The sequence below is a fragment of the Martes martes genome (assembly GCF_963455335.1).
Source record: "Martes martes genome assembly, chromosome: 9".
NCBI lineage: Eukaryota > Metazoa > Chordata > Mammalia > Carnivora > Mustelidae > Martes > Martes martes.
In genome coordinates this window covers 73122750-73134368 of record NC_137896.1, presented here as the reverse complement: position 1 = coordinate 73134368, position 11619 = coordinate 73122750, and positions in this window count along the sequence as shown.

Genomic DNA, 11619 nt, shown 5'->3' with positions numbered 1-11619 from the left:
TGAAGTCTAACTGCACCAGAATCCCTTGCGGCAAAGGGGTACCACTCACTCAGCATGCAGGAGAGAGGCCTGAAGAATCGGAAATTTCAGGTCCTCACCGGTGAGAGAGCAGTCTTGGGACTGACCTTGAAGGTGGTTTTGAGAACTGACATTTAGTAGGACATCGGAAACGTTAGCTCCCTTCTTCCTGTCTTCTTTCCAATGACGTCTGTTAATTTGCCATTCTTCTCTCCCCGGGTCCACTGTGCGTTCCCGCCCCTTCATTCCTGTCCTCTCTTCTCCAGTCCATCCACTCCATCATCTCCTGTTGCTGCCCTCCTTCGCTTTCTCCTCTCATCCTCTCTGCTCCTTTCCTTCCCTCCTTTTGTTCCCACCTCTCCCCTCCCCTTCTTTCCCTCTGTCTCTCGCATCTCCTTTGGTCCCCTTCCTTCCCATTATCTCCTGAACCTCCCCTTCCCTTCCCCTAAATTCCTTCCCTTCTGGTTTCCCCTCCTCTTTCCTCTTCTCTTCTCTCATACAAGGTCCCTGAGACCAGATGGGTCCCCAAATTAGTCACCTTACTAATTTACAGAAACTCAGGGATTTTAATCTAGCAGAACTGCTGGAGCCTCATTCTATTCCACCTCTCTACCTTATTGGTGAAGGAACTGAGAACAGAGAGAATAAACCCAAACCCTCGAATCCTGACTCCTATCAGAGCTCCCTCTAAGACGTTGCTGAGCTACCTCTGCGTCTGTGCTTTTAACAGTGTCGTGGTTCATCCCCATCTTTGCCTCATGCTGTACTAGGGGGTTGGGGAGAGATGGGATGATGAATTATTGCTGTAGTTTGCTTGCCAGGAGTGTGATAAGGTCTTCTAACCCCTGAGACCATCAAAGAGAGTATGTCATAGTGCATAAAATAGGGAAGGTCAGGCTTCACCATCATGGGTGCAGTGTCCTCCTTAACCAGTCAGGAAAGCAGCAAACCCAAATTGTGAGCTAACACATCTGTGATCATTTCCACAGAGAACCACAGTTTTTGCACTCAGTGTCCCTGGGAAGGGAACAAAATGGCGTCTGGCAGGAGAGAAAGCTGGCGAGGAAGAGAGGGAATGAATTCGGGGACGGCAGCAGAGACCAAGCCATCACACTCACCATGTCTCCTACAAGTGTCTTAGTGGAAAAATGAAAATGCTCCACCAGAAGGTATGCTTCCTCCCCAGCCATCATTCTCTCCACACGCTGAGGGAGGGAGCTGAGGGGGTGCTCACCTCAGGGAAGGCCTAACTATGCAGTCTCTAGATTTACATGAGCCTACATTTAATTCCCTTGTGCTATGTCTGAACCTTTAATCGGTGGTGGTTACTGGCTTTGAGGCAGCTGTACTCGGGGGAGGGCCCGTATCCACACTGGGGTCAGAACATGGACCAGCTGTTGCCCCTCTTTACCCCGACTTGGGGAGGGCAGCAGTAATTTGGGCGGCTTCTCTCAGGGCAAGGTGGAGAAGAGGCAAGTCTACAGACACAGAAGGTAGATTTTTGGTTGTTCAAGACTAGGAAGAATACAGAGTTTCTTTTTCAAGTGATGAAAGTGTCCTGGAATTAAATAGTGGTGATTGTTGCACAACTTTGTGAATATGTTAAAAGCATTGAATTGTACACTACAAATGGGTGAATTTCACAGCATGTGAATTATATTTTGATTTTTTGAATTTGAGGGGGATAAAAAGGACCAAAGTGGGTTTTGGCCCAATGCTCAGGGTTGTTAAAGCCAGCAGCTGCTCTCTCCGCAGGTATCCTGCCTGTATATTGTGTTTTTAAGTGTCTTATATACTTACACATAATTTTCATTCTTATGGTGGGATGATGGTCTGCTTTTTTGTCATAATTCATGAAGAGATCTTTCCAATGCTGATGATTTAAGAATGTTCCACATTTTGCTATTATAGATGTCAAGCAAGGTCAAAAAACTCTCTGCACTCTGCCACAAATCTTGGTTTTTCCACAAACTTACTCTTGGAATCTCTATTCTGATAGTGCTGGATGACTCATTGTCCCTATTTTAACTCTGTCCCTTTTTGCCTACAGTTTCACCTTGTCCCCTTAGGTAAGCCCGTCATAAAAATCTAGCTCCTCTGACTTCATCTGTGTTGCTTCTTTTTGGCTGGACTCCTTGCACAATTTTGTCGTGTTACTTGTTTACCGACCTGACTGCTCTGCCAGACGGTGAGCCCCCTGAGGTCAGACACAGTGTCTTATTAATTTCCAATTCCCTATTGCCTCTGCTTGGCAGGTGGAATGTATAAAATAGATGTGAATTGAATTGAATTGAATTGCAAAGATTCTGAAGAACAGTGCTGAGGGTGTCTCTCCGCTTCGGTTCAGTAATTCTCCTTAGGGCTAACTGCAAACACTGGAGTCACCTGGTTAAAAGTCACGAGTGTCTCTCCTTACTTGCCACGTGATGCTTTTTCAAAGCTGGTACCAATTTGTAGCACCCCCTGAAAGGAACACCCATATCACTAGCAACTTGCCAGCCCATCCATTTTTTTTTTTTTAAAGAATCTTTTTCTTTTTACGATTTTATTTTTTATTATTTATTTGACAGACAGAGATCATAAGTAGGCAGTGAGGCAGGCAGAGAGAGAGAGAGAGAGAGGAAGAAGCAGGCTCCCCGCTGAGCAGAGAGCCGGATGTGGGGCTCGATCCCAGGACCCTGGGATCATGACCTGAGCCGAAGGCAGAGGCTTTAACCCACTGAGCCACCCAGGTGCCCCCCATCCATTTTTTTTTAAATGCTAATTTAGTAGGTGTCAAGTAACATTTCAAGGTTGCTTTAATTTGCATTTCTTTGATGACTACCAGGGGTGAACATTTTCTCAGGCCTTTCTTTACTATTTCTATTTCTCCTTGAGGGAATTGCTTGTTCGTATGCTTCATCCATTTATGTATCAGAGTAAAGAAATATAATAAATTTGAATAGGATCCTTTTTTATATATATATATTTTAAAGATTTTTTATTTATTTATTTGACAGACAGGGATCGCAAGTAAGCACAGAGGCAGGCAGAGAGAAAGAGGAGGAAGCAGGCTCCTCCCCGAGTGGAGAGCCTGATGCGGGGCTCGATCCTAGGACCCTGGAACCATGACCTGAGCCGCCGAGGATCCTTTTATATTTTATATGACCTTATATGCTATCACATATGATATATATTTTTCATATTCTACATTTTTTCTTACATTTTTCCTGTTTTTCCTTGTACAGAAGTTTAAAATTTATATGTCACTTTCTTTTTTAAGATTTGAACTTATTTATTTATTTGTTATTCCTCTATCAGAGAGAGTAAGAGCACAAGCAGGGAGAGCTGCAGACAGCAAGCAGAGAGAGAAGCAGTCTCCCTGCTGAGCAAGAAGCCCAATGTGGGCTGGATCCCAGGACCCTGGGATCACGACCTGAGCTGAAGGCAGACACTCAACCGACTGAGCCAGTCAAGCATCCCCATGCATCACTTTCCTTATAACTCTTTACGAAGTTTCAGGGGAAAAAAAGTTCTTTTCCACAGATCCACTAAGTCTTTTAGTCAATGTTCTGTTCTTTTCTCATAATAAAAAAATTAATTCATGAATCTAGTTAATTATGTCAAATCTTAGCTATTTTTAAACCTGTTATCATTAATTTCTATACCTCTTATCAAATATTTCTTGGGTCAGTTATGATTATGTGACTGCAAGTAACATAAATCCAAAAAACAATGGTTTAAACAAATAGGGGTTTAGTTTTCTCACTCTATAGGAAGTCCAGAGGTTTGTAGCTTTCCTGAAATGTGCCTGGGAGATTTTAGTTCACAGAGGTGACTGAATAATGGCACTGAGAGATCTGTGCCATTGGAAAAAAGAATTTACTACTTATATTTCCTGCTTGAAGAGGGCATGCCATACCACACAGGACCACAGGAGAAGCTTGAGATTTTGGTCAGAAACAGTCGCTAGAGAAGGCCTAGGCCAGAGTCTTTACTGTGGTTTCTGTAGGCAAGACAAGGCAGGTCAGAGTAAACAGGTTACAAATGACTAGTTTGAATAATTCTGGTGGGTTTCGGGCTATTAGGGTGGTCTCTCTAGTTGCCTGCTACGTGGCCCTGAGGTGATTTGGGACTGGAGAAATATTAGCTTGGTGTGTGAGAGTTAAATAAAGGGTGGTAGGTGTGTACTGTATGGGAGAAGTACAAGTAAGTTTTTTACTGTCTTGAGATATTAGCTAGCCCTGGAAGGACCATTCTCCCTGGCCAGTAAGACTTTCAAGCTGTCAGGACATCATCAGATACAAAAAAAGTTCAAAAACAAAATGAAACAAACCATGACTGATATAGTAGCTTTTGGCATCTTTTCAGTGTCTCAATGATTTGGGGCTGGCGACTCTAAAATTCTCCTTGCCTTTCCCTTGTGCTTACCACCTCATAGTTCCAGGATGGCTGCTGAAACTCAAGCTATCTTATCTATATTTAAAGCAGGAAGAATGTTGCATTCAAAGCAGCAGGAAGGAAGGGCAATGGGAACCACATCAGTTTCTTTTATCAAGAAAACAAAAATTTTCTCAGAAACCTACCAGCAAACTTTCACATATGTCCCATTAGTCAGAACTACATCATATGGTCACATCTAGCTAAATTTAATTCTTCCTGCTTTAATAGTAGAAGACAAAAAAAAGAGAAGGTTGAGAAAGACCATTGAATTAGCCAACTGGAAGTGTTTGCCGCACACCTTCCTTCTTTCCTTATATTATAAAAATACTATTTTGTAATACATTAAAATACTTTAAAAGTATATGTGTGTGTATATATATATACACACGTATATATAGTTTTATTTCCATTTATTCTACACAAATGCTTCTAAAAATTGTTAGGCCCTGTAAGTCTCTTTATTTGGCTCCATTAATCTGTGATCTATCCAGCACATTTCTTTAATCCTTATTCTATTATATAGGAGTTTTTAAAGGCTGATATTGGCAGGAACTGCACTGCCTTTCTTTTCTATATTCCCTGTTGATGGTATTATTATTTTTATGCATACATTCTAGAATAATTTTGTGGATTGAACATAATTATTGGGCTTTCAATCAGAATAGTATTAAATTTACAAATTTAATTAAACTTGAATCCAATTCTATTGGTTGGTTCAGATATTTTAATATTATTGTCTTTTAACCTTGAAATTGTCTCTATTTCTTATTTGAACCATCATCTTTTAAATGTTCTAACAAAGTTTTGAAGTTTTCTTTTTAAATGTCACATGAAGTAGTTCCTAATCATTTTAAGTTCAGAAAGCTGTATGTGTGATGTGTGTGTGTGTTAATCCAATCTTTTTTTTTTTAAATTTCTTTATCAGGCTGGTAATTAAGTGTATGTAGGAGTTGTCTTGTATTTTATGTTTTCCCTGAAAATCAAACTGCGTTTAAATGAACTTGTAAGTTAGAGATAAGGGGCTTGCCTACTTGTTGATCAGCTCTCACCTTCTGTATCAGTTAGTTTGGGATTGATCATAAGAAACAGAAAACTCAAGCCAAGCTTTCCTAAACATGGGAGGCTCACATCACTGAGGTCAGTTCAGCAGCTCTACCACGTAATGAAGGGTTGAATTTCTGCTTAGCTCTTCACTCTACTGGGCAACATAACCTTCCTGCTGAGGATGCTGGTCCTTCTGGTGATCAGATAGCCAACACTAATGACTAAGTCTGTGTACTTCCTAGGGTGCCTGGCTGGCTCAGTCGCTAGAGCATGTGACTCTTGAACTTGGGTCCAGAGTTCAGAAATTACTTAAAAATAAAATCTTTAAAAAATTTTTGTGCACTTCCTTATTCATGTCCATTAAAGAAAAAAATAACATTTCTTTTCCAGACCTTCTTCTCACCCAAACTCCCCTCTTTCCCACATCTTTTTCAGTCATACTGCAGCTTATGCCTTGTTTATGCTGGGGCCAAAAACTGGCTAGAGGGATGGATGAACTTAGGCTATTAGACTTGAGTTGAGAGTGGTGAAACTGTTCTCCCAAAGCATGTGGGGTTCATAGAGAAGCTATGACTATCACCCCCACCCCCAACCAGCTCCAATCACTACCACACATTAGGGTGGTTACCAAGAGTTGAACAATGGACATCTAGGAGGCAACCATAACATCCATCACACTTCAGATGTCACTTTTTCCAGGACACCTGCCTTGCTGCCCTAAGTCCAAGTTCCAGGTCTCTCTAATGTGCTCTTTTAACACATGGGATCATACCTTAGTAGACCTCCCAGCTGACTTATGGGACCAGAAAAATAATAATGTACTTATAATCCCCTGGCCATCTTACAAGGAAGATCTATCCTGCTCATGGGAGAACTTCACTGGACACTTAAGATGTAAGACTTAAGTAGTCTGCATAAGGAAGAGAGATCCATAAGTGCAGCTTTCAGGGCAGACCCAGGGCCAAGGTCCTATCCCTAGACTGGGAGACTGGGGGCAGAATAGGGTGGTTGGGTGAGGAGGTTAAGGATTGATGTAGAATGAAGACAAAGATGTTTATGGGGACTTTCAGAGAGAAATTCTGAGCATTGTGAAGTGTACACTACTTCTATGCATTCCTCAGTAAAATATCCTTCATCTGGTCATAATAGTGAGTTTATTTTAGGAACATGAAGAGAAGGGCAGAGGTTTGCATTCAAAATGGTGGGGCAAGAATGGGAGGGAGCCTTGCAATATCATGACATTGGGTTTTACTTGTCTGTACTCCTCCCTAGACTCCAAGTTCTGTGAGGGTAGAGTCCAGGTCTGTCTTGCTTACCTCTTTGCCTAGCTCAGTAGTACCTAGTACACAGGAGCTTAGTAAGTATCTGTGAATGAATGAATGAACAAATGAACAAACAAACAAGCTTGGTAAAATCAGAGAAACATTGGTCAAATCCCAAGTCTGCCACTTTTTTAGCCACGGAATGGAGAATATGATAATCTCCTATGTAATCTTATCATGAAATTTGTATCTAGTTTAATAAATGGTAACCAGAACTAATTATTAGCTCTTCCCAAATTCTACCAGCTAAGCTGCAAATACTAATAGTAACAAACACTAACATTTATTAAACATATTCTTTGAGCAAAAAAGCACCTCATGTGCATTACTTTAATTTTAATCCTCCCAACAACTCTATTCTTCCAGGACATTCCACACGCCCAGCATCCAACAATATCTCTAGTCACTCACAGGCACTAAAATCTAGGTAGGGAAAGAAGGAATGCTTTGCTGATATGTTATTTGCTACTTCACTTTCTAGAGATGCACAGCTTAGTTACTCTAACAAGATTGGATAGAATGTAAGTGACTGACAATTTACTTTTAATAGTGAAACTCCATAGATTCATGGTTGTTGTAGCAACAAAGACCACATGACTTTAGAGGCAGGCAGAGGCTGAGCCTGTGGTCACTAGTAATAGGAAATGTCTGAGAATGGATTTCTGAATATCAGGAATCAGTGAGCTTTATTTTCTCACAAGGTCCACTCCTGGAACATTGAAAATGCTGAGGGCTAAATTCAGATTTCTAGATGATACTCAAAGATTGCCCGGCAAGGAGAAAGAAGAAAGAGACTTTCTTTTTTACTGTTCATATAATTCCTCTGGACATATTAGCATTTTGGGATGTGAGTTTTCTCATTTCTAGAATAGGAATAGTAAGATCTGATTCTTATCTCTCATGGGAGTGTTTAGGTGTTTAATAAAGTGATGTTTGGAATTTCTCTATGGAAAAATGCTACAGAGATACAAATCATTTCAATCACTAAATATATATGAACTCCATATAAACTCTGAAGTGTTGAAGGAGAGATAGTACAGACTCACTTAAGATTAATTTCTCTGTGAGTTTCAGGTCAGTATTATGTACTTAAATCTCCTGAATAATATCTTCAATTCTGCATGTATATAAAATATAAATAAATGTACTCTTATAGTTGTGGATGCTCTTAGATACAGAATTATGTGCTTGTTGCTGTTCTTAACTCCTTAGATTTCTGTCTTTTCAGAAGATATCAAGTGATCACTTTGATAATATTGTATAATACTATCATATGACGTTGTCACTTGCTTTACAAGTCAAAGGGACTTCTCAAAGCCTAAAGCAGCTGGCAAAGAAAAAAGGTAACAAGAAAAGCTGACTTCAAGAATTTCAAATCTTCTAGACGAAAACAACTCCATTGTGTAGGGAAAGTGTTTTCATCAAAGCAGTAGACAATTTCAATCGAGAGCGATAACGATGGTCATAATGATTGCTGTTAAGTTTTGGTGGTTGAAAGGAACATGCTTCAGTTACCTGAAATAGATCCCTTGACATGGAATGTTCAGTCTCTCCCTGTGAGCTTTTCTGTCACTAATCGTGAAGGATTCGGCCTGGGGAGACCTGTGTTCCGCTCCTGGTTTGGTGGGTGTGGGTGATCTGGAGAAAGTCACCTAATCTCACTGCATCTGTTTTCCTACCTGTCAAACGAGGAGACTGGAGTAAATAATCTCTACAGCCCTTTCAGCTCTATGACGTTGTGATTACTTTCAATTATTTCCAGAAAACTTAGTGTTTGTCCTCGGAACAGTGTTAAACAATAGCCTGAAATGAGAGCTTAAAATTAAATGGAAATCACCAGGGTCACTGTAATAGCTAATGCTGCCATTATCGAGTGATCCCATTAAACCAGACCCCGCCCCTCAGACTTCTAGTTTATCATCCATTTAATCCTCAGAACAACCTCCTCGGGATTTAACAACTTGCAGAACTTCCATTACCAACCCACTGGTCTTTTTACCTATGTAAAGACAGATCTAAAGCCTGTGGATGCCACCTTAGAACAGTGCAGGGAGAGATGGTTGCTTTACATGGTTTTCACCCACTATTGGCATTTGCTTAGGTGTTCACCAAGCCCAGAGCAGATCAATTCTTTGTCTTCATCTTCCAAGACATTTTGGTAGCATTTGACATAGTTGATTGAATCAATTCTTAAGACAATTGCCTCATGCGCCTCCGATGACCTTGAACCTGCCTAGGTCTCTTGGCACCACTCTGGCCACTCTTTCTTGGTGACCTTTGCTGGCTCGTCTCCCCAGTTTCCACTTGTTGAAGGGCCTTTTCTCTTCTCCACCTGCACTCACTCTCTGGTGATCTCATCTGGGCTTGTGGCTTTAAATAGGACCTATACGCTGATGATACTAAAATTAAACTTCCATCCGGAGCTCTGCTCTGAACTCCAAACAAATATATTCAACCGCCAGCTCAACAGCTTCACTTGGATACCTGATGTCAAATAGAAGAGACCCGAACTTTTGATTTTTCTCCTCCAAACCCGCCCCTCCCCCCATGCTCCAAAATGCAGTCAAAGGCCTTAGGATGGCCCTAGCCGAGAAACTAGGAGTCATCCTGGATTCCTCCTTTTCTCTCACTTTTAACCCATTGGCAAATCCTGTCAGCTCAAGCCTGGAAAGTTATCCAGACTCAGAAGGCTGTTCACAGGATCCTTCATCTCCCCCTCAGTCCACACGCCTAACACCTTTGCCCAAGACTAGTGCAATAACTTCTGATGGGTCTCTAAGCTTTCACTCTGGCCTCCAATCCATTCTCCAAACAGCAACTTGTGATTCCTCTAAAATGCCTGTCATTGCAAACTCAGGGACCTCCCTTATGTTGGCAGCACAGACCAACCTCATAGCTTGGCCCGTGAGAGCCTGTGGGATCCCCCTTCCAGGTCTCTCTGCATCCACATCTCACTTACCCACTCCGGCTACCCTGGGCTTGTTCTTTTCTGTCAACACATCCGGTAGTCTCAGGTCCTGGGACCGCTTTACTTTCTCTTCTCTCAGTCAGACAAAGCTCTCATCCAGATATTTGCTTGTTTCAGCTTCTAACTTCATCCAGGTCCTGCTCAACGGCACCTTATCAGAGAAGTCTCCTCTGACCTGCTCTTTGAGGGAAAGAGGTTCCCCCTTCTCCTAGATGTGTTCTATGCTCTTCCCCCCCTTTTCTTTCTTGGCAACTGTTCACATTCTTCTCTGGTTGGGGCTTTATCTGTTGTGTTTAATGCTCCATCCCCGTGGTTACAACAGTATTCAGTACATAGCAGGTGCTCAATAACTATTTGTGGAATGAATGAGTACATCGACATTACAATTACAAAAGCAAGTTTTATGACGTGAATAGATATTCCGTGAAGGAGAAACCATCATAACAGTAAGAAAGCACCCTGGCAGCCATCAAAGACACGTTCTGTTCCTGTGAATTTGAAAGGTCCAGACTTTCTCCTGCCCTGCTTCAGTTGCTCATGAGAGGTCTTCCTGTCCTTGTTTTTAACTTCCTGTCTGCTCTGCTGGGATGCTGTCCCTTGCCCTGGTCTCAGTGGCTCCCCAGCCTTGGCTGTGTATTCATCTTGCCACCTCTGTCTCCCCATTTTAGGTTTTCCATGTTCTGATGACCTGTGTGGACCCTTTTCTTGACTTGCACATTTATGCCAGCACTATCAAAGTTCAACTCATTAGTAAAATAATATATTGTCATTGTTTTATAGTCATTATCAAAGCAATACATATTCAATTTATAATTAGAAAAAAAACAAGGTAGAAAATAAATTTGACAGAACTCTCGCACTTACTCTTCAGAGATACCCTTCAAAAGACGACTAACATTTTGGTTTGACTTAACTCTGGGTAAGAAGCTACCTTGCCCCAACTATGGTTGTATAAGATCCTCCCTGGCTGGTTTAGTCCTCTGGTCTCCTTGCCAGAAAAAAGGAAAAGAATAGAAATGAAATACAATGTGGCATTTTATTCATTGTGAATCAGAAAAAACAAACAAACAAACAAACAAACCACAAAACCCAAAACAGAACAAAACAAAAAACACATCTAAATAATGATAGCACCATTCTGGTGATGTTGTGGTTAAATTTACAAATGTATACATATACATATTTATACATAATTTCATATAAATAATTTCAAGAATTTTTAAAAAAGATTTTATTTATTTGAAAGAGAGAGACAGCAAGAGAGGGAACACAAGCAGGGAGAGTGGGCAGGGAGCTGAGCAGGGAGCCTGATGTGGGGCTTGACCCCAGGACCCTGGGATCATGACCTAAGCTGAAGGCAGACACTTAATAGCTGAGCCACCCAGGTGCTCCTAATTTCAAGAATTTTAAACTGCAACAGTTATTGTGACTATATGAAAGGCTGAAAATATCTTATGAGTTATAGAAAATACTCACAGCTTTTTTAAAGTTATATTTGACATACTATATTCATTTCAGGTATGCAGTATTATGATTTGATATTTGTATATGTTGTAAAATGACCACCACAGGAAGAATAGTTAACATCTGTCACCACATATAGTTTAAACATTTTTTTTTCTTCTGATGAGAACTTTTAAGTTTTACTCTCAGCAATTTTCAAATGTGCAATACAGTATTAGTAACTAAGTCACCATGTTGTACATTACATCCCTATGACTTCAGGGGTTATTTTACACTTAAAATAATCTAATAGCAGAAAAACTTATACAGGAAGATGTTATTAGTATATCTATATTAGCCAAAATACAATAGTATAATCTTGGAAAATCATCTGAGTTCAAT